At 37.7% G+C, this 19,600-nt stretch overlaps 1 long non-coding RNA gene and 3 other non-coding genes across 4 annotated transcripts; all 4 read right to left on the bottom strand.

Moving 5' to 3' along the window:
* Window positions 1–3,214: 3,214 nt before the first annotated feature.
* Window positions 3,215–3,288, bottom strand: TRNAS-ACU (transfer RNA serine (anticodon ACU)). Its single transcript has one exon. It is a non-coding gene; the product is annotated as a tRNA-Ser (tRNA).
* Window positions 3,289–5,553: 2,265 nt separating this feature from the next.
* Window positions 5,554–5,627, bottom strand: TRNAS-ACU (transfer RNA serine (anticodon ACU)). The gene has a single exon. It is a non-coding gene; the product is annotated as a tRNA-Ser (tRNA).
* A 7,046-nt stretch (window positions 5,628–12,673) lies between these two features.
* LOC134947580 (uncharacterized) lies at window positions 12,674–13,727 on the bottom strand. Its single transcript, XR_010182635.1, has 3 exons — window positions 13,665–13,727; window positions 13,377–13,589; window positions 12,674–12,757 (listed from the first exon to the last, which is right to left on the bottom strand). It is a non-coding gene; the product is annotated as an uncharacterized LOC134947580 (long non-coding RNA).
* Window positions 13,728–17,993: 4,266 nt separating this feature from the next.
* TRNAS-ACU (transfer RNA serine (anticodon ACU)) lies at window positions 17,994–18,067 on the bottom strand. Its single transcript has one exon. It is a non-coding gene; the product is annotated as a tRNA-Ser (tRNA).
* Between the last annotated feature and the right edge of the window lie 1,533 nt (window positions 18,068–19,600).

The following is a 19,600-nucleotide window of genomic DNA, read 5'->3' as shown; positions in this document are numbered from 1 at the left end:
TAACCCAGAGGTAGGCAGATTGAAACTATCCTTTGCTATATGCATTTTTTTTGTTAATTTAAGTAATCAAAACTGGGATTGATATTTTTGCTCTTTTATTTTTACTTAAAGTACAATAACTTTTACCATTTTAATTTGTTTTAATAGTATATTGACAGTATTGTTTTCTTTCAAAAATCCACTTAATTTTCTTTACCCTATTATTAAAATGGTAATTGACAAAAACAAACTACATTGTCACCAGAAGAGCAATACAAAATGTACAAGTGATATATTAAAATCATCTTTCCAGCTTGAATTTCAATGATGCATTGGGGCAACGATTTTGTGAGAAACATCTTCACCCTTAAATAAAGATTTTCTTAATTCCTTACCTGTGTGCTAATTAGATATCACCTTGTTTTCACATTAAACAGACTTCTACATGAGAAAGCAGCAAGGATGCAGTGGCGGTAATGTTTCCTGGTGTCAACCTGTATTATTTCAGTAGACATTGAAATGAAGATGCATCTTGCTGCCTTTCCAATGAAGCAAGTTTAATTTAGTAATAGGTGAAAAACCATCCCTACAAAGGTGTTAATCAGAGACTTGGCTTTGTGGACACTTTTCAGAGAACAAATTTGTTAGCATAAAAATAAAGCCAGAAAATGAAGAGCTGTTTAATCACTCAATTGGATTTTTTTTGCCAGCATATTTCTTTTTCTCTGCAACCCACTGCTAAATTGTGCTTCAGAGCTGTTTTTATTAAATCACTGAATCAAATCTAACTCTGATTACATCAGAAAAGGCCAGGTACCCTACACCATAACACGGGGTTTGAAATTTTGACTTGTCTACTTAAAGATCACCAAAATTTGATAACAAGGTCAATTACGTCCCTGGGTGGGCTTGAACCACCAACCTTTTGGTTAGTAGCTGGACACACTAACCGATTGCGCCACAGAGACACTTTGCGAAAAGTATATACTGACAAAGGCTAATAAGCATACATCTAGAATGTTTCCTAGAAAAGCTTTAAAAAGTCAATAATCTGGAGAGTTTTTGTAAGATGTTTCTTCCATCAACCAACGAAGAAACACATTGGTACTTTCCCATGATGAGTGAGTGCTTCAGGATCTCTTGCACTTACATGTGCAGCAGAGTACTGCAATGGAAGCATGCTGGGCCCATAACCCAGAGGTAGGCAGATTGAAACTATCCTTTGCTATATGCATTTTTTTTTTGTTAATTTAAGTAATCAAAACTGGGATTGATATTTTTGCTCTTTTATTTTTACGTAAAGTACAATAACTTTTACCATTTTAATTTGTTTTAATAGTATATTGACAGTATAGTTTTCTTTTAAAAAATCCACTTAATTTTCTTTACCCTATTATTAAAAGGGTAATTGACAAAAACAAACTACATTGTCACCAGAAGAGCAATACAAAATGTACAAGTGATATATTAAAATCATCTTTCCAGCTTGAATTTCAATGATGCATTGGGGCAACGATTTTGTGAGAAACATCTTCACCCTTAAATAAAGATTTTCTTAATTCCTTACCTGTGTGCTAATTAGATATCACCTTGTTTTTACATTAAACAGACTTCTACATGAGAAAGCAGCAAGGATGCAGTGGCGTTAATGTTTCCTGGTGTCAACCTGTATTATTTCAGTAGACATTGAAATGAGGATGCATCTTGCTGCCTTTCCAATGAAGCAAGTTTAATTTAGTTATAGGTGAAAAACCATCCCTACAAAGGTGTTAATCAGAGACTTGGCTTTGTGGACACTTTTTAGAGAACAAATTTGTTAGCATAAAAATAAAGGCAGAAAATGAAGAGCTGTTTAATCACTCAATTGGATTTTTCTGCCAGCATATTTTTTTTCTCTGCAACCCATTGCTAAATTGTGCTTCCTAGCTGTTTTTTTATAAAATCACTGAATCAAATCTAACTCTGATTACATCAGAGAAGGCCAGGTACCCTACACCATAAGAGGGGGTTTGAAATTTTGACTTGTCTACTTAAATATCACCAAAACCTGATCACAAGGTCAATTATGTCCCTGGGTGGGATTGAACCACCAACCTTTTGGTTAGTAGCCGGACACACTAACCGATTGCGCCACAGTGACACTTTGCAAAAAGTACATACTGACAAAGGCTAATAAGCATTCATCTAGAACATTTCCTAGAAAAACTTTAAAAAGTCAATAATCTGGAGAGTTTTTGTAAGAATTTTCTTAAATCAACCAACGAAGAAACAAATTGGTACTTTCCCATGATGAGTGAGTGCTTCAGGATCTCTTGCACTTACATGTGCAGCAGAGTACTGCAATGGAAGCATGCTGGGCCCATTACCCAGAGGTAGGCAGATTGAAACTATCCTCTGCTATATGCATTTTTTTTGTTAATTAAAGTAATCCAAAACTGGGATTGATATGTTAGCTATTTTATGTTTACTTAAAGTACAATAACTTTTACCATTTTAATTTGTTTTAATAGTATATTGACAGTATTGTTTTCTTTCAAAAATCCACTTAATTTTCTTTACCCTATTATTAAAATGGTAATTGACAAAAACAAACTACATTGTCACCAGAAGAGCAATACAAAATGTACAAGTGATATATTAAAATCATCTTTCCAGCTTGAATTTCAATGATGCATTGGGGCAACGATTTTGTGAGAAACATCTTCACCCTTAAATAAAGATTTTCTTAATTCCTTACCTGTGTGCTAATTAGATATCACCTTGTTTTCACATTAAACAGACTTCCACATGAGAAAGCAGCAAGGATGCAGTGGCGTTAATGTTTCCTGGTGTCAACCTGTATTATTTCAGTAGAAATTGAAATGAGGATGCATCTTGCTGCCTTTCCAATGAAGCAAGTTTAATTTAGTAATAGGTGAAAAACCATACCTACAAAGGTGTTAATCAGAGACTTGGCTTTGTGGACACTTTTCAGAGAACAAATTTGTTAGCATAAAAATAAAGCCAGAAAATGAAGAGCTGTTTAATCACTCAATTGGATTTTTTTTCCAGCATATTTCTTTTTCTCTGCAACCCACTGCTAAATTGTACTTCCTAGCTGTTTTTATAAAATCACTGAATCAAATCTAACTCTGATTACATCAGAGAAGGCCAGGTACCCTACACCATAACAGGGGGTTTGAAATTTTGACTTGTCTACTTAAAGATCACCAAAATCTGATAACAAGGTCAATTACGTCCCTGGGTGGGATTGAACCACCAACCTTTTGGTTAGTAGCCAGACACACTAACCGATTGCGCCACAGAGACACTTTGTAAAAAGTAAGTACTGACAAAGGCTAATAAGCATACATCTAGAACGTTTCCTAGAAAAACTTTAAAAAGTCAATAATCTGGAGAGTTTTTGTAAGATGTTTCTTCCATCAACCAACGAAGAAACACATTGGTACTTTCCCATGATGAGTGAGTGCTTCAGGATCTCTTGCACTTACATGTGCAGCAGAGTACTGCAATGGAAGCATGCTGGGCCCATAACCCAGAGGTAGGCATATTGAAACTATCCTTTGCTATATGCATTTTTTTTTGTTAATTTAAGTAATCAAAACTGGGATTGATATTTTTGCTCTTTTATTTTTACTTAAAGTACAATAACTTTTACCATTTTAATTTGTTTTAATAGTATATTGACAGTATAATTATTTTTTAAAAAATCCACTTAATTTTCTTTACCCTATTATTAAAAGGGTAATTGACAAAAACAAACTACATTGTCACCAGAAGAGCAATACAAAATGTACAAGTGATATATTAAAATCATCTTTCCAGCTTGAATTTCAATGATGCATTGGGGCAACGATTTTGTGAGAAACATCTTCACCCTTAAATAAAGATTTTCTTAATTCCTTACCTGTGTGCTAATTAGATATCACCTTGTTTTCACATTAAACAGACTTCTACATGAGAAAGCAGCAAGGATGCAGTGGCGTTAATGTTTCCTGGTGTCAACCTGTATTATTTCAGTAGACATTGAAATGAGGATGCATCTTGCTGCCTTTCCAATGAAGCAAGTTTAATTTAGTAATAGGTGAAAAACCATCCCTACAAAGGTGTTAATCAGAGACTTGGCTTTGTGGACACTTTTCAGAGAACAAATTTGTTAGCATAAAAATAAAGCCAGAAAATGAAGAGCTGTTTAATCACTCAATTGGATTTTTTTTGCCAGCATATTTCTTTTTCTCTGCAACCCACTGCTAAATTGTGCTTCCTAGCTGTTTTTATAAAATCACTGAATCAAATCTAACTCTGATTACATCAGAGAAGGCCAGGTACCCTACACCATAAGAGGGGGTTTGAAATTTTGACTTGTCTACTTAAAGATCACCAAAATCTGATAACAAGTTCAATTACTTCCCTGGGTGGGATTGAACCACCAACCTTTTGGTTAGTAGCCAGACACACTACCCGATTGCGCCACAGAGACACTTTGCAAAAAGTATATACTGACAAAGGCTAATAAGCATACATCTAGAACGTTTCCTAGAAAAACTTTAAAAAGTTAATAAGCTGGAGAGTTTTTGTAAGATGTTTCTTCCATCAACCAACGAAGAAACACATTGGTACTTTCCCATGATGAGTGAGTGCTTCAGGATCTCTTGCACTTACATGTGCAGCAGAGTACTGCAATGGAAGCATGCTGGGCCCATAACCCAGAGGTAGGCAGATTGAAACTATCCTTTGCTATATGCATTTTTTTTGTTAATTTAAGTAATCAAAACTGGGATTGATATTTTTGCTCTTTTATTTTTACTTAAAGTACAATAACTTTTACCATTTTAATTTGTTTTAATAGTATATTGACAGTATAGTTTTCTTTAAAAAATCCACTTAATTTTCTTTACCCTATTATTAAAAGGGTAATTGACAAAAACAAACTACATTGTCACCAGAAGAGCAATACAAAATGTACAAGTGATATATTAAAATCATCTTTCCAGCTTGAATTTCAATGATGCATTGGGGCAACGATTTTGTGAGAAACATCTTCACCCTTAAATAAAGATTTTCTTAATTCCTTACCTGTGTGCTAATTAGATATCACCTTGTTTTCACATTAAACAGACTTCTACATGAGAAAGCAGCAAGGATGCAGTGGCGTTAATGTTTCCTGGTGTCAACCTGTATTATTTCAGTAGACATTGAAATGAGGATGCATCTTGCTGCCTTTCCAATGAAGCAAGTTTAATTTAGTTATAGGTGAAAAACCATCCCTACAAAGGTGTTAATCAGAGACTTGGCTTTGTGGATACTTTTTAGAGAACAAATTTGTTAGCATAAAAATAAAGGCAGAAAATGAAGAGCTGTTTAATCACTCAATTGGATTTTTCTGCCAGCATATTTTTTTTCTCTGCAACCCATTGCTAAATTGTGCTTCCTAGCTGTTTTTTATAAAATCACTGAATCAAATCTAACTCTGATTACATCAGAGAAGGCCAGGTACCCTACACCATAAGAGGGGGTTTGAAATTTTGACTTGTCTACTTAAATATCACCAAAACCTGATCACAAGGTCAATTATGTCCCTGGGTGGGATTGAACCACCAACCTTTTGGTTAGTAGCCAGACACACTAACCGATTGCGCCACAGAGACACTTTGCAAAAAGTACATACTGACAAAGGCTAATAAGCATTCATCTAGAACGTTTCCTAGAAAAACTTTAAAAAGTCAATAATCTGGAGAGTTTTTGTAAGAATTTTCTTAACTCAACCAACGAAGAAACACATTGGTACTTTCCCATTATGAGATGAGTGCTTCAGGATCTCTTGCACTTACATGTGCAGCAGAGTACTGCAATGGAAGCATGCTGGGCCCATTACCCAGAGGTAGGCAGATTGAAACTATCCTCTGCTATATGCATTTTTTTTGTTAATTAAAGTAATCCAAAACTGGGATTGATATGTTAGCTATTTTATGTTTACTTAAAGTACAATAACTTTTACCATTTTAATTTGTTTTAATAGTATATTGACAGTATTGTTTTCTTTCAAAAATCCACTTAATTTTCTTTACCCTATTATTAAAATGGTAATTGACAAAAACAAACTACATTGTCACCAGAAGAGCAATACAAAATGTACAAGTGATATATTAAAATCATCTTTCCAGCTTGAATTTCAATGATGCATTGGGGCAACGATTTTGTGAGAAACATCTTCACCCTTAAATAAAGATTTTCTTAATTCCTTACCTGTGTGCTAATTAGATATCACCTTGTTTTCACATTAAACAGACTTCCACATGAGAAAGCAGCAAGGATGCATTGGCGTTAATGTTTCCTGGTGTCAACCTGTATTATTTCAGTAGACATTGAAATGAGGATGCATCTTGCTGCCTTTCCAATGAAGCAAGTTTAATTTAGTAATAGGTGAAAAACCATCCTTACAAAGGTGTTCATCAGAGACTTGGCTTTGTGGACACTTTTCAGAGAACAAATTTGTTAGCATAAAAATAAAGCAAGAAAATGAAGAGCTGTTTAATCACTCAATTGGATTTTTTTGCCAGCATATTTCTTTTTCTCTGCAACCCACTGCTAAATTGTGCTTCCTAGCTGTTTTTATAAAATCACTGAATCAAATCTAACTCTGATTACATCAGAGAAGGCCAGGTACCCTACACCATAAGAGGGGATTTGAAATTTTGACTTGTCTACTTAAATATCACCAAAATCTGATCACAAGGTCAATTACATCCCTGGGTGGGATTGAACCACCAACCTTCTGGTTTATAGCCGTACACACTAACTGATTGCACCACAGAGACACTCTGCGAAAGTACATACTGACAAAGGCTAATAAGCATTCATCTAAAACATTTCCTAGAAAAACTTTAAAAAGTCAATAATCTGGAGAGTTTTTGTAAGATGTTTCTTCCATCCACCAACGAAGAAACACATTGGTACTTTCCCATGATGAGTGAGTGCTTCAGGATCTCTTGCACTTACATGTGCAGCAGAGTACTGCAATGGAAGCATGCTGGGCCAATAACCCAGAGGTAGGCAGATTAAAACTATCCTCTGCTATATGCATTTTTTTTTGTTAATTAAAGTAATCCAAAACTGGGATTGATATTTTTGCTCTTTTATTTTTCATTAAAGTACAATAACTTTTACCATTTTAATTTGTTTTAATAGTATATTGAAAGTATTGTTTTCTTTTAAAAATCCACTTAATTTTCTTTACCCTATTATTAAAATGGTAATTGACAAAAACAAACTACATTGTCACCAGAAGAGCAATACAAAATGTACAAGTGATATATTAAAATCATCTTTCCAGCTTGAATTTCAATGATGCATTGGGGCAACGATTTTGTGAGAAACATTTTCACCCTTAAATAAAGATTTTCTTAATTCCTTACCTGTGTGCTAATTAGATATCACCTTGTTTTCACATTAAACAGACTTCCACATGAGAAAGCAGCAAGGATGCAGTGGCGTTAATGTTTCCTGGTGTCAACCTGTATTATTTCAGTAGACATTGAAATGAGGATGCATCTTGCTGCCTTTCCAATGAAGCAAGTTTAATTTAGTAATAGGTGAAAAACCATCCTTACAAAGGTGTTAATCAGAGACTTGGCTTTGTGGACACTTTTCAGAGAACAAATTTGTTAGCATAAAAATAAAGCCAGAAAATGAAGAGCTGTTTAATCACTCAATTGGATTTTTTTGCCAGCATATTTCTTTTTCTCTGCAACCCACTGCTAAATTGTGCTTCCTAGCTGTTTTTATAAAATCACTGAATCAAATCTAACTCTGATTACATCAGAGAAGGCCAGGTACCCTACACCATAAGAGGGGGTTTGATATTTTGACTTGTCTACTTAAAGATCACCAAAATCTGATAACAAGGTCAATTACGTCCCTGGGTGGGATCGAACCACCAACCTTTTGGTTAATAGCCATACACACTAACTGATTGCGCCACAGAGACACTTTGCAAAAGTCCATACTGACAAAGGCTAATAAGCATTCATCTAAAACGTTTCCTAGAAAAACTTTAAAAAGTCAATAATCTGGAGAGTTTTTGTAAGATGTTTCTTCCATCAACCAAAGAAGAAACACATTGGTACTTTCCCATGATGAGTGAGTGCTTCAGGATCTCTTGCACTTACATGTGCAGCAGAGTACTGCAATGGAAGCATACTGGGCCCATAACCCAGAGGTAGGCAGATTGAAACTATCCTTTGCTATAAGCATTTTTTTTTTGTTAATTTAAGTAATCAAAACTGGGATTGATATTTTTGCTCTTTTATTTTTACTTAAAGTACAATAACTTTTACCATTTTAATTTGTTTTAATAGTATATTGACAGTATAGTTTTCTTTAAAAAATCCACTTAATTTTCTTTACCCTATTATTAAAAGGGTAATTGACAAAAACAAACTACATTGTCACCAGAAGAGCAATACAAAATGTACAAGTGATATATTAAAATCATCTTTCCAGCTTGAATTTCAATGATGCATTGGGTCAACGATTTTGTGAGAAACATCTTCACCCTTAAATAAAGATTTTCTTAATTCCTTACCTGTGTGCTAATTAGATATCACCTTGTTTTCACATTAAACAGACTTCTACATGAGAAAGCAGCAAGGATGCAGTGGCGTTAATGTTTCCTGGTGTCAACCTGTATTATTTCAGTAGACATTGAAATGAGGATGCATCTTGCTGCCTTTCCAATGAAGCAAGTTTAATTTAGTAATAGGTGAAAAACCATCCCTACAAAGGTGTTAATCAGAGACTTGGCTTTGTGGACACTTTTCAGAGAACAAATTTGTTAGCATAAAAATAAAGCCAGAAAATGAAGAGCTGTTTAATCACTCAATTGGATTTTTTTTGCCAGCATATTTCTTTTTCTCTGCAACCCACTGCTAAATTGTGCTTCCTAGCTGTTTTTATTAAATCACTGAATCAAATCTAACTCTGATTACATCAGAAAAGGCCAAGTACCCTACACCATAACAGGGGGTTTGAAATTTTGACTTGTCTACTTAAAGATCACCAAAATCTGATCACAAAGTCAATTACGTCCCTGGGTGGGATTGAACCACCAACCTTTTGGTTAGTAGCCAGACACACTAACCCATTGCGCCACAGAGATACTTCACGAAAAGTCCCTACTGACAAAGGCTAATAAGCATACATCTAGAACGTTTCCTAGAAAAACTTTAAAAAGTCAATAATCTGGAGAGTTTTTGTAAAATGTTTCTTCCATCAACCAACGAAGAAACACATTGGTACTTTCCCATGATGAGTGAGTGCTTCAGGATCTCTTGCACTTACATGTGCAGCAGAGTACTGCAATGGAAGCATGCTGGGCCCATAACCCAGAGGTAGGCAGATTGAAACTATCCTTTGCTATATGCATTTTTTTTGTTAATTTAAGTAATCAAAACTGGGATTGATATTTTTGCTCTTTTATTTTTACTTGAAGTACAATAACTTTTACCATTTTAATTTGTTTAAATCCACTTCATTTTCTTTACCCTATTATTAAAAGGGTAATTGACAAAAACAAACTACATTGTCACCAGAAGAGCAATACAAAATGTACAAGTGATATATTAAAATCATCTTTCCAGCTTGAATTTCAATGATGCATTGGGGCAACGATTTTGTGAGAAACATCTTCACCCTTAAATAAAGATTTTCTTAATTCCTTACCTGTGTGCTAATTAGATATCACCTTGTTTTCACATTAAACAGACTTCCACATGAGAAAGCAGCAAGGATGCAGTGGCGTTAATGTTTCCTGGTGTCAACCCGTATTATTTCAGTAGACATTGAAATGAGGATGCATCTTGCTGCCTTTCCAATGAAGCAAATTTAATTTAGTAATAGGTGAAAAACCATCCCTACAAAGGTGTTAATCAGAGACTTGGCTTTGTGGACACTTTTCAGAGAACAAATTTGTTAGCATAAAAATAAAGCCAGAAAATGAAGAGCTGTTTAATCACTCAATTGGATTTTTTTGCCAGCATATTTCTTTTTCTCTGCAACCCACTGCTAAATTGTGCTTCCTAGCTGTTTTTATAAAATCACTGGGGTATATTTACTAAGCTCCCGATTTTGACCGAGATGGCGTTTTTTCTTCAAAGTGTCATCTCGGTCATTTACTAAACACTAATCACGGCAGTGATGAGGTCATTCGTATTTTTTTGCTAGTCCAAGTTCAAAATTACGAATGAATACACCATCGGTCAAATTACGCCTGTTTAGATATGAATCTCGGTCATTTATTAACCATTCGTAATTGCATTTGCTGCCGCGAAAATGATTTCGCGGCCGCGAAAAATTACGATTCGCATTTTTTTCCTAAAAAAAAACGCGCCAGCCTTTGAAAACCGCGTTTACATGTGAACTTAATTATCCATTACTCACACCTGTTTTTTTGGGCCTATAAAAGTGTTTCAGGCACATTCTGAACTACTCTCACTCTGAAATGGCGGCTGTAGTGTGTGGCAATGGTTTTTTGTTGGCTGTGGGATACGTTAGACTGCTCCATGAGGCTTCCAGGAATCAGGACCAGGTAAGTGAACATGGCCAACAGGTTGTCCAGGTACCGCGGAGGCTGCGCCAGCCTCGTTTTTTTAGAGGGCGTTTAAACTTAAATGCATTGTCCGATGATAGGGTCATACAGATGTTCCGCCTAAATAGAAACAACATTTTCCACCTGTATGACCTTGTCAAACTGGGCATAGACCCTGAGACAGCACGCTCTCGCTCTGTCTCAGGCCTACACAAACTCCTGGCTGTGTTACACTTTATGGCTACTGGGAGCTTCCAGGCTGTGGCAGGCGACGTCATTGGGATCTCACAGCCCACCTTTTCAAGATTTTTGATGCAGGTGAGTCTAAAAATACATATGCGGTTATGGCTAAGTGTTGCTTGTGTAAGTTGAAACACCACAGTATTGTAGAGAATACCTAACATGACACTCACCTTAGCTTATTTAATGTCCACTCAGGTTTTGGATGTGTTGGAGCCACACATTAAAGCCTCAATCTGCTTCCCTACTGAGGAGTCGGAGTGGAGTGCTGTCAGGGTAGCTTTCTATGAGCTTGCAGGCATGCCCAATGTGCTGGGGGCCATAGATTGCACACACGTTCAGCTGAGATCACCTAAGGGCCGCCAGTATATATATACTAATAGGCATATGGATCAATCAACTAATGTCCAGGTGGTCTGTGATGCAAATTTAAAAATTATGAGTGTTGTTGCAGGTTACCCTGGTGCCTGCCATGACTCCTTCATCCTCAGTCAGTCATCGCTCTTCGATAAATTTGAGGAGGGACAAATGCCTGATGGCTGGCTGTTGGGTATGTTGAAAATGTTATGTGTGTATGTCTTTTAACCACAGCCTAGATTTTGGAGGAGGTGATAGAATAATCTAACATATGTCCTAATGTTGACTATATATGTTTTTCAGGTGATGGGGGTTACGGCTGCTACTCTTGGCTCCTTACTCCATTGTCCCAACCTGATTCTCCTGCTGAACACAGTTATAATCATGCACATAAGGCTACGCGGAATGTGATAGAAAGATGTTTTGGGGTGCTGAAGTCACGTTTTCGGTGTCTGGATAAATCTGGTGGCCTTTTGTTGTATAGTCCCTCAAAGGTGACTCGGATTGTGTTCTGCTGCTGTTTTCTCCATAATCTGTGTTTAAGTCAACATCTGGCACATGGTGAGGGAGAAAGCAGTCAGCAAGCAGAGGAGTTAGATACATCTGGTGACAGTGTGAGTACAATTGTAGGGAGGCAGGTACGTCAAGAAGTGATCCTGCGATATTTTACAGGTAAGTTTTATTATGCTGTAATTATCCTTCACTAAACACTTTGCTCTACTTTCTATTGTGTGTTCTGTTACTTACTGTTTGTTGTTTATAGTGGTGTGTCCATTGTGCTTAGTTGATGCTAACAAAACATTTACAGTCATTACCCTTGAAAAACATAACTACATACATACAGACCAGCTTAAAAAATTTTGGAGACGGACACAGGAATGTTTTTTTTTAACAATTTTTTGTATTTATTTGCACAAAAAGATTGGTGTTATTTTTTTCGCTTGTGTGTGCTGGGTGCTGGCTCACTGGCACGTGCTCTTGAGGAACGCCGGACAGGGGAGGTTACTGGCGTTTGAACAGGGGTCGTGGTCCCCGAGCTGGAGGTAACTTGCTGAGCTCCCATCATAGCAATATTGCTGCTCAAATTATTTAAACTGGCAATCAGCTGAGTGTTTGTAGCAGTGTGGCTGGCTACAATCCTGGATAAGGCCTCATTCACCACTTGATTGTGTTGAATGATCTGAACGAGTGCCTGCTGATGTCGCTGTTGCTCATCTATAATGCGGGATAAATGTGCATTCATTTGGCTGTTTTCAGCCCTAATTTGCTCCATTGAGGTAGCCATTCTCCCTACTTGTACTATCAGTCTGCCCGAGTTGCGACTAATACGCGGTAGATGATGGGGCAGACTGGCAAGGTGTTGTGTATGTTGGGTCAGGGTGGCATTGCTTTGGGCCTGTTGGCTTGTCCAACTGGCCCAAAAATCGCCAGGAATTTGGCTTGGGGGCGGAGCTTGTGCCAGTTGGGGACTGATGGATGGTTGGGGTATATCCTGCAACTGTATTGGCATGCTTGGATCAACAGCTGTAAGTTGCAGTGTGAAGGATGGCTCTTGTTCTGGTCCCTGCTGGTCCTCGGCGGACATCAAGTTGTGCTCTGTATGGGGTAGGCAACATGCAATGTTGTAATTTTTTTTAATTTGGCCTGGCTAATGCAACACATTAATACATTCCTAATACTACATTTTTGCATTATTAGCACTTGTTTTTCTCAACGTTAACAATTTATAATTTTTATATTTTAAAAAACCAACACAGGCGCAAACATTGCCAAATTTGCATATTCCTCACTTAACTAACTTCCCTCCACACCATTACACTGTTAGATTCCCTCCCCTCACCACGATATAGACTACTTACCTGTATAGTCCAGAGGAGCGGAGCAAGTAAGCCATCTACATACTGGACAGGGGCGATGTGTGAACACTCTAATGGTTTTTTTTATTTCGGTCCAACATTTAATTTTATTCATATTTTTTTAAAAATGTGAACGTGTGTGTGCTTAATGTATCCTCAAATCTGTTGTTTTCATACAAATAGGTTGTCTAGACCATCCACTAAGACCTTATCTAATTTTATTAAAGCACCTTGAGCAATTGAAGACGTTACATCACATTGATTGTTGAGGAAAACATGTAAACTCCAAACCAACTAACAACATCTTAAGTGTACTGTGTATATTATTGCTTATGTGTTTAATTTATGTTTTTACTCACCAGATAACTGAGGTGATCTGGCCTCATCACTCTGCGAACTCGACAATAGTGCCAGTGGTGGCTGGGGTGACACTGCCGAAAGTCTTCGCCTGGGTGGGGATGATGGAGGTGCGGAATCAGAGCCAAGACGCCGTGTCTTAGTTGGCCTCCTGGGTAAGTGGCCCAAGCCCTGTGATGGGCGGCTTACAGGAGGTCGGCTTCCAGAAGCAGAACCTAGGTGCAAAATTTAAACTTAATATTTTGTACTTCTATGTGTTTTCAGAATATGTGACTACAGTGAAGACTTACCTGCAATACCGGCATCATCCTGACTTGTGTGAGGCCTGTCTGGGCGGCTGGTCTGTGTGACTGTGGAAAAAGTGACCCCAACATTATTACCATGTTTTTGGAAAAATGACCCACTGAAAACCATTAATGTACTGTAAGCATCTATATGGTTTTGTTTAAAACAAATTTTTAAGCTTAAGAGCTCCTACATTCATGATTTTGAGTTGAATATCAAAATGTACTTGATGTGGCACACAATAAATTTATTTAAAATAAGTTTTTGGTCTCAGATATTGCAGAGATTGAGTACTTGCAAATATTTTTAAAATGTAATGTTTTAAAAATTTCCCCGCTTTTCTGTTTGTTAAAAAAACAAAAACCTTTTGTGGATTTTAAACAAACACACATGTTCAAGCATTATCGCCAAAAATTGCAACAAAAAAAGAAAAAAAAACATTCAAAACACAAACACACCTTAAGGGAGCATAGGCATGCAATCTGTTTTGTGAGAAAAAAATCATCCTTTAAACTTTAAAAATGAAATTAACTAAATTTTACAGACATTTTAAGAACAATATTACAAAACAAACTTACCATCCTGCGTGGGTCGGTCCGAATCCCGGACATGAGTAGCAGACACCACTTCGCCAGGAATCAATGCCCGCACAGGCTCCTCCCAGTCCCGATAGCTTACACGTAAAGGTGGCCCACCTCCGGTTCTCCGTGCAGATTTGGACTCTTTGGCCATCTTGGCCTTGACACGCCGCTTAATATCATAGAAACGCTTGCGGCACGTGTCCTCTGTCCGCCTCACCACACCCTCACTATTCACAGCAAGTATGACTTGCCCCCACAGGGCAGACTTCCTGCGGGAGGACACCCTGGCAGCATCCTGACCAAACAATTGGCGATGGTGCTTCATCAGCTCACGCACCAACGCCATGTTTTCAGCATAGCTGAACTTTATATTCCTGCCAGTCTTGGTAGTGGTGCGTGGCTGCGGTGCCACAACACCATCACTATCACTGGAAAATCCAGCAACAGGCACCCCCTCCTCCTCCTCCTCACTAACCTCCTCCCTCTCACTACCCCCCTCCACCTCACTACCAGCCTCCACCTCACTACCAGCCTCCACCTCACTACCAGCCTCCACCTCACTAACCTCCGCCACCACACTGACCTCTGAGTCGGACATGACAAACAACATAAAACACACAAAAATGAAAACACAAAACACACTCCTCCACTACTCCTACTACACACCACACAGCCAACACACACGCTCACTCACTCACAAACAATGACAAAAGACTGAAAGAAAAAAACAAGGACAAAAAAGTTTACAAACTGGGAAAAAACAATACTACAAAGATCACAAGACTACTAACACACACAGTACAGCACTCAACAATCACCAAACTCCTCTCCAAATCCACCAAAAACTCCACCAAACTCACCAACTCCAAATACACCTTCCTCTCTCCTCTCCACTAGCTAAACCCACGAGGTGCGGAGTGTTTGGGGCGTTTTTATAGTAACATGCACAGACACTCCTCCTTCACGAATACAACCAATCACGGCCGCGTGACGTAAACGAAACTTAGGAGTAAAAACGCGGCCGCAAATTCAAAATCACTGCCGTAACAGACTTGTGACGCAGTTGTAAAAAAAACGCAACAACGCGGCCGCAAAATAGCAAACGCGGCCGCATTCAGCAGCAAAAAAACACGAATGACATCGACATCGGAAGATACGGAAAATACGAATACGACTGCTTAGTAAATGAGTCGTAATCAATTCAAAAAGTTGCAGATTTACACTGTCGATGTCAGTCGTGATTGAACTTGAACATGATTCTGAAAAATACGAATCTTAGTAAATATACCCCACTGAATCAAATCTAACTCTGATTACATCAGAGAAGGCCAGGTACCCTACACCATAAGAGGGGGTTTGAAATTTTGACTTGTCTACTTAAAGATCACCAAAATCTGATAACAAGGTCAATTACGTCCCTGGGTGGGATTGAACCACCAACCTTTTGGTTTATAGCCGTACACACTAACTGATTGCACCACAGAGACACTTTGCAAAAGCACATACTGACAAAGGCTAATAAGCATTCATCTAAAACGTTTCCTAGAAAAACTTTAAAAAGTCAATAATCTGGAGAGTTTTTGTAAGATGTTTCTTCCATCCACCAACGAAGAAACACATTGGTACTTTCCCATGATGAGTGAGTGCTTCAGGATCTATTGCACTTACATGTGCAGCAGAGTACAGCAATGGAAGCATGCTGGGCACATAACCCAGAGGTAGGCAGATTGAAACTATCCTCTGCTATATGCATTTTTTTTTGTTAATTAAAGTAATCCAAAACTGGGATTGATATGTTGGCTCTTTTATTTTTACTTACAGTACAATAACTTTTACCATTTTAATTTGTTTTAATAGTATATTGACAGTATTGTTTTCTTTCAAAAATCCACTTAATTTTCTTTACCCTATTATTAAAATGGTAATTGACAAAAACAAACTACATTGTCACCAGAAGAGCAATACAAAATGTACAAGTGATATATTAAAATCATCTTTCCAGCTTGAATTTCAATGATGCATTGGGGCAACGATTTTGTGAGAAACATTTTCACCCTTAAATAAAGATTTTCTTAATTCCTTACCTGTGTGCTAATTAGATATCACCTTGTTTTCACATTAAACAGACTTCCACATGAGAAAGCAGCAAGGATGCAGTGGCGTTAATGTTTCCTGGTGTCAACCTGTATTATTTCAGTAGACATTGAAATGAGGATGCATCTTGCTGCCTTTCCAATGAAGCAAGTTTAATTTAGTAATAGGTTAAAAACCATCCCTACAAAGGTGTTAATCAGAGACTTGGCTTTGTGGACACTTTTCAGAGAACAAATTTGTTAGCATAAAAATAAAGCTAGAAAATTAAGACCTGTTTAATCACTCAATTGGATTTTTTTTGCCAGCATATTTCTTTTTCTCTGCAACCCACTGCTAAATTGTGCTTCCTAGCTGTTTTTATAAAATCACTGAATCAAATCTAACTCTGATTACATCAGAGAAGGCCAGGTACCCTACACCAGAACAGGGGGTTTGAAATTTTGACTTGTCTACTTAAAGATCACCAAAATCTGTAAACAAGGTCAATTACGTCCCTGGTTGGGATTGAACCACTAACCTTTTGGTTAGTAGCCGGACATACTAACCGATTGCGCCAAAGAGACACTTTGCAAAAATTATATACTGACAAAGTCTAATAAGCATACATCTAGAACGTTTCCTAGAAAAACTTTAAAAAGTCAATAATCTGGAGAGTTTTTGTAAGATGTTTCTTCCATCAACCAATGAAGAAACACATTGGTACTTTCCCATGATGAGTGAGTGCTTCAGGATCTCTTGCACTTACATGTGCAGCAGAGTACTGCAATGGAAGCATGCTGGGCCCATAACCCAGAGGTAGGCAGATTGAAACTATCCTTTGCTATATGCATTTTTTTTTGTTAATTTAAGTAATCAAAACTGGGATTGATATTTTTGCTCTTTTATTTTTACTTAAAGTACAATAACTTTTACCATTTTAATTTGTTTTAATAGTATATTGACAGTATAGTTTTCTTTAAAAAATCCACTTCATTTTCTTTACCCTATTATTAAAAGGGTAATTGACAAAAACAAACTACATTGTCACCAGAAGAGCAATACAAAATGTACAAGTGATATATTAAAATCATCTTTCCAGCTTGAATTTCAATGATGCATTGGGGCAACGATTTTGTGAGAAACATCTTCACCCTTAAATAAAGATTTTCTTAATTCCTTACCTGTGTGCTAATTAGATATCACCTTGTTTTCACATTAAACAGACTTCTACATGAGAAAGCAGCAAGGATGCAGTGGCGTTAATGTTTCCTGGTGTCAACCTGTATTATTTCAGTAGACATTGAAATGAGGATGCATCTTGCTGCCTTTCCAATGAAGCAAGTTTAATTTAGTAATAGGTGAAAAACCATCCCTACAAAGGTGTTAATCAGAGACTTGGCTTTGTGGACACTTTTCAGAGAACAAATTTGTTAGCATAAAAATAAAGCCAGAAAATGAAGAGCTGTTTAATCACTCAATTGGATTTTTTTTGCCAGCATATTTCTTTTTCTCTGCAACCCACTGCTAAATTGTGCTTCCTAGCTGTTTTTATTAAATCACTGAATCAAATCTAACTCTGATTACATCAGAAAAGGCCAGGTACCCTACACCATAACAGGGGGTTTGAAATTTTGACTTGTCTACTTAAAGATCACCAAAATCTGATAACAAGGTCAATTACGTCCCTGGGTGGGATTGAACCACCAACCTTTTGGTTAGTAGCCGGACACACTAACCGATTGCGCCACAGAGACACTTCGCAAAAAGTGTCTACTGACAAAGGCTAATAAGCATACATCTAAAACTTTTCCTAGAAAAACTTTAAAAAGTCAATAATCTGGAGAGTTTTTTTAAGATGTTTCTTCCATCAACCAACGAAGAAACACATTGGTACTTTCCCATGATGAGTGAGTGCTTTAGGATCTCTTGCACTTACATGTGCAGCAGAGTACTGCAATGGAAGCATGCTGGGCCCATTACCCAGAGGTAGGCAGATTGAAACTATCCTCTGCTATATGCATTTTTTTTGTTAATTAAAGTAATCCAAAACTGGGATTGATATGTTAGCTCTTTTATGTTTTCTTAAAGTACAATAACTTTTACCATTTTAATTTGTTTTAATAGTATATTGACAGTATTGTTTTCTTTCAAAAATCTACTTAATTTTTTTTACCCTATTATTAAAATGGTAAATGACAAAAACAAACTACATTTGTTTGGGAGAAAAATGCAAAGGTACAAGACAGCTTTTCCTTGCCAATATCTCTCTTTTGCAAAGAGCTACGCATTGGAAAATTCAGGGCTATACCGTGTAGATGAAGCACTAACAGGAGGCTTTAAAATTTTCTTTCTAGTGTCCTTCGTTTGGGAGAAAAATCCAATGGTACAAGACAGCTTTTCCTTGCCAATATCTCTCTTTTGCAAAGAGCTGCGCATTGAAAAATTCAGGGCTATGCCGTGTAGATGATGGCCTAACAGGAGGCTTTAAAATTTTCTTTCTAGTGTCCTTCGTTTGGGAGAAAAATGCAAAGGTACAAGACAGCTTTTCCTTGCTAATATCTCTCTTTTGCAAAGAGCTGCGCATTGGAAAATTCAGGGCTATTCCGTGTAGATGATGGCCTAACAGGAGGCTTTAAAATTTTCTTTCTAGTGTCCTTCGTTTGGGAGAAAAATGCAAAGGTACAAGACAGCTTTTCCTTGCCAATATCTCTCTTTTGCAAAGAGCTGCGCATTGGAAAATTCAGGGCTATGCCGTGTAGATGATGGCCTAACAGGAGGCTTTAAAATTCCAAACAAAGGACACTAGAAAGAAAATTTTAAAGCCTCCTGTTAGGCCATCATCTACACGGCATAGCCCTGAATTTTCCAATGCGCAGCTCTTTGCGATTACAATCCAACCTGAATCAGGCTCTATTACCTATCACAATGCAGTGCAGGTAGTACAAAATGGGGTTAATATAGGAGAAAAACCCCCAGAGCTGTGCTCCTTAACTGTCCCTGGTGGCTAGTGGAGCGGCTGCCCAGTAATCAGTGTCCACGCCAGTGCGCACACGGCCCGCCCCCTACAGCCACGCTGGATCTCGGTATAGTGTGGGCACAGAAGCCCCTTACCTCCCTTTCATCAGCGGCCTCGTGATCCCGGAGGGCGGTGTGTGTGTGACTGACCTTAGGAAGAAACCGGAGCCTCCGCTGCAGTGACCCAGCAACCAGGGCACGGGAGTATACTGCGCCGCTGGGAGTGATGGAGCTGCAGTAAAGATGTCTATTAGACCTAGCCTGCTGCAGCC

Source organism: Pseudophryne corroboree, chromosome 8 (genome assembly GCF_028390025.1).
Source record: "Pseudophryne corroboree isolate aPseCor3 chromosome 8, aPseCor3.hap2, whole genome shotgun sequence".
Lineage (NCBI taxonomy): Eukaryota > Metazoa > Chordata > Amphibia > Anura > Myobatrachidae > Pseudophryne > Pseudophryne corroboree.
The sequence above is the reverse complement of the archived record's forward strand: the minus strand, read 5'-3'. Positions and strand labels throughout refer to the sequence as shown.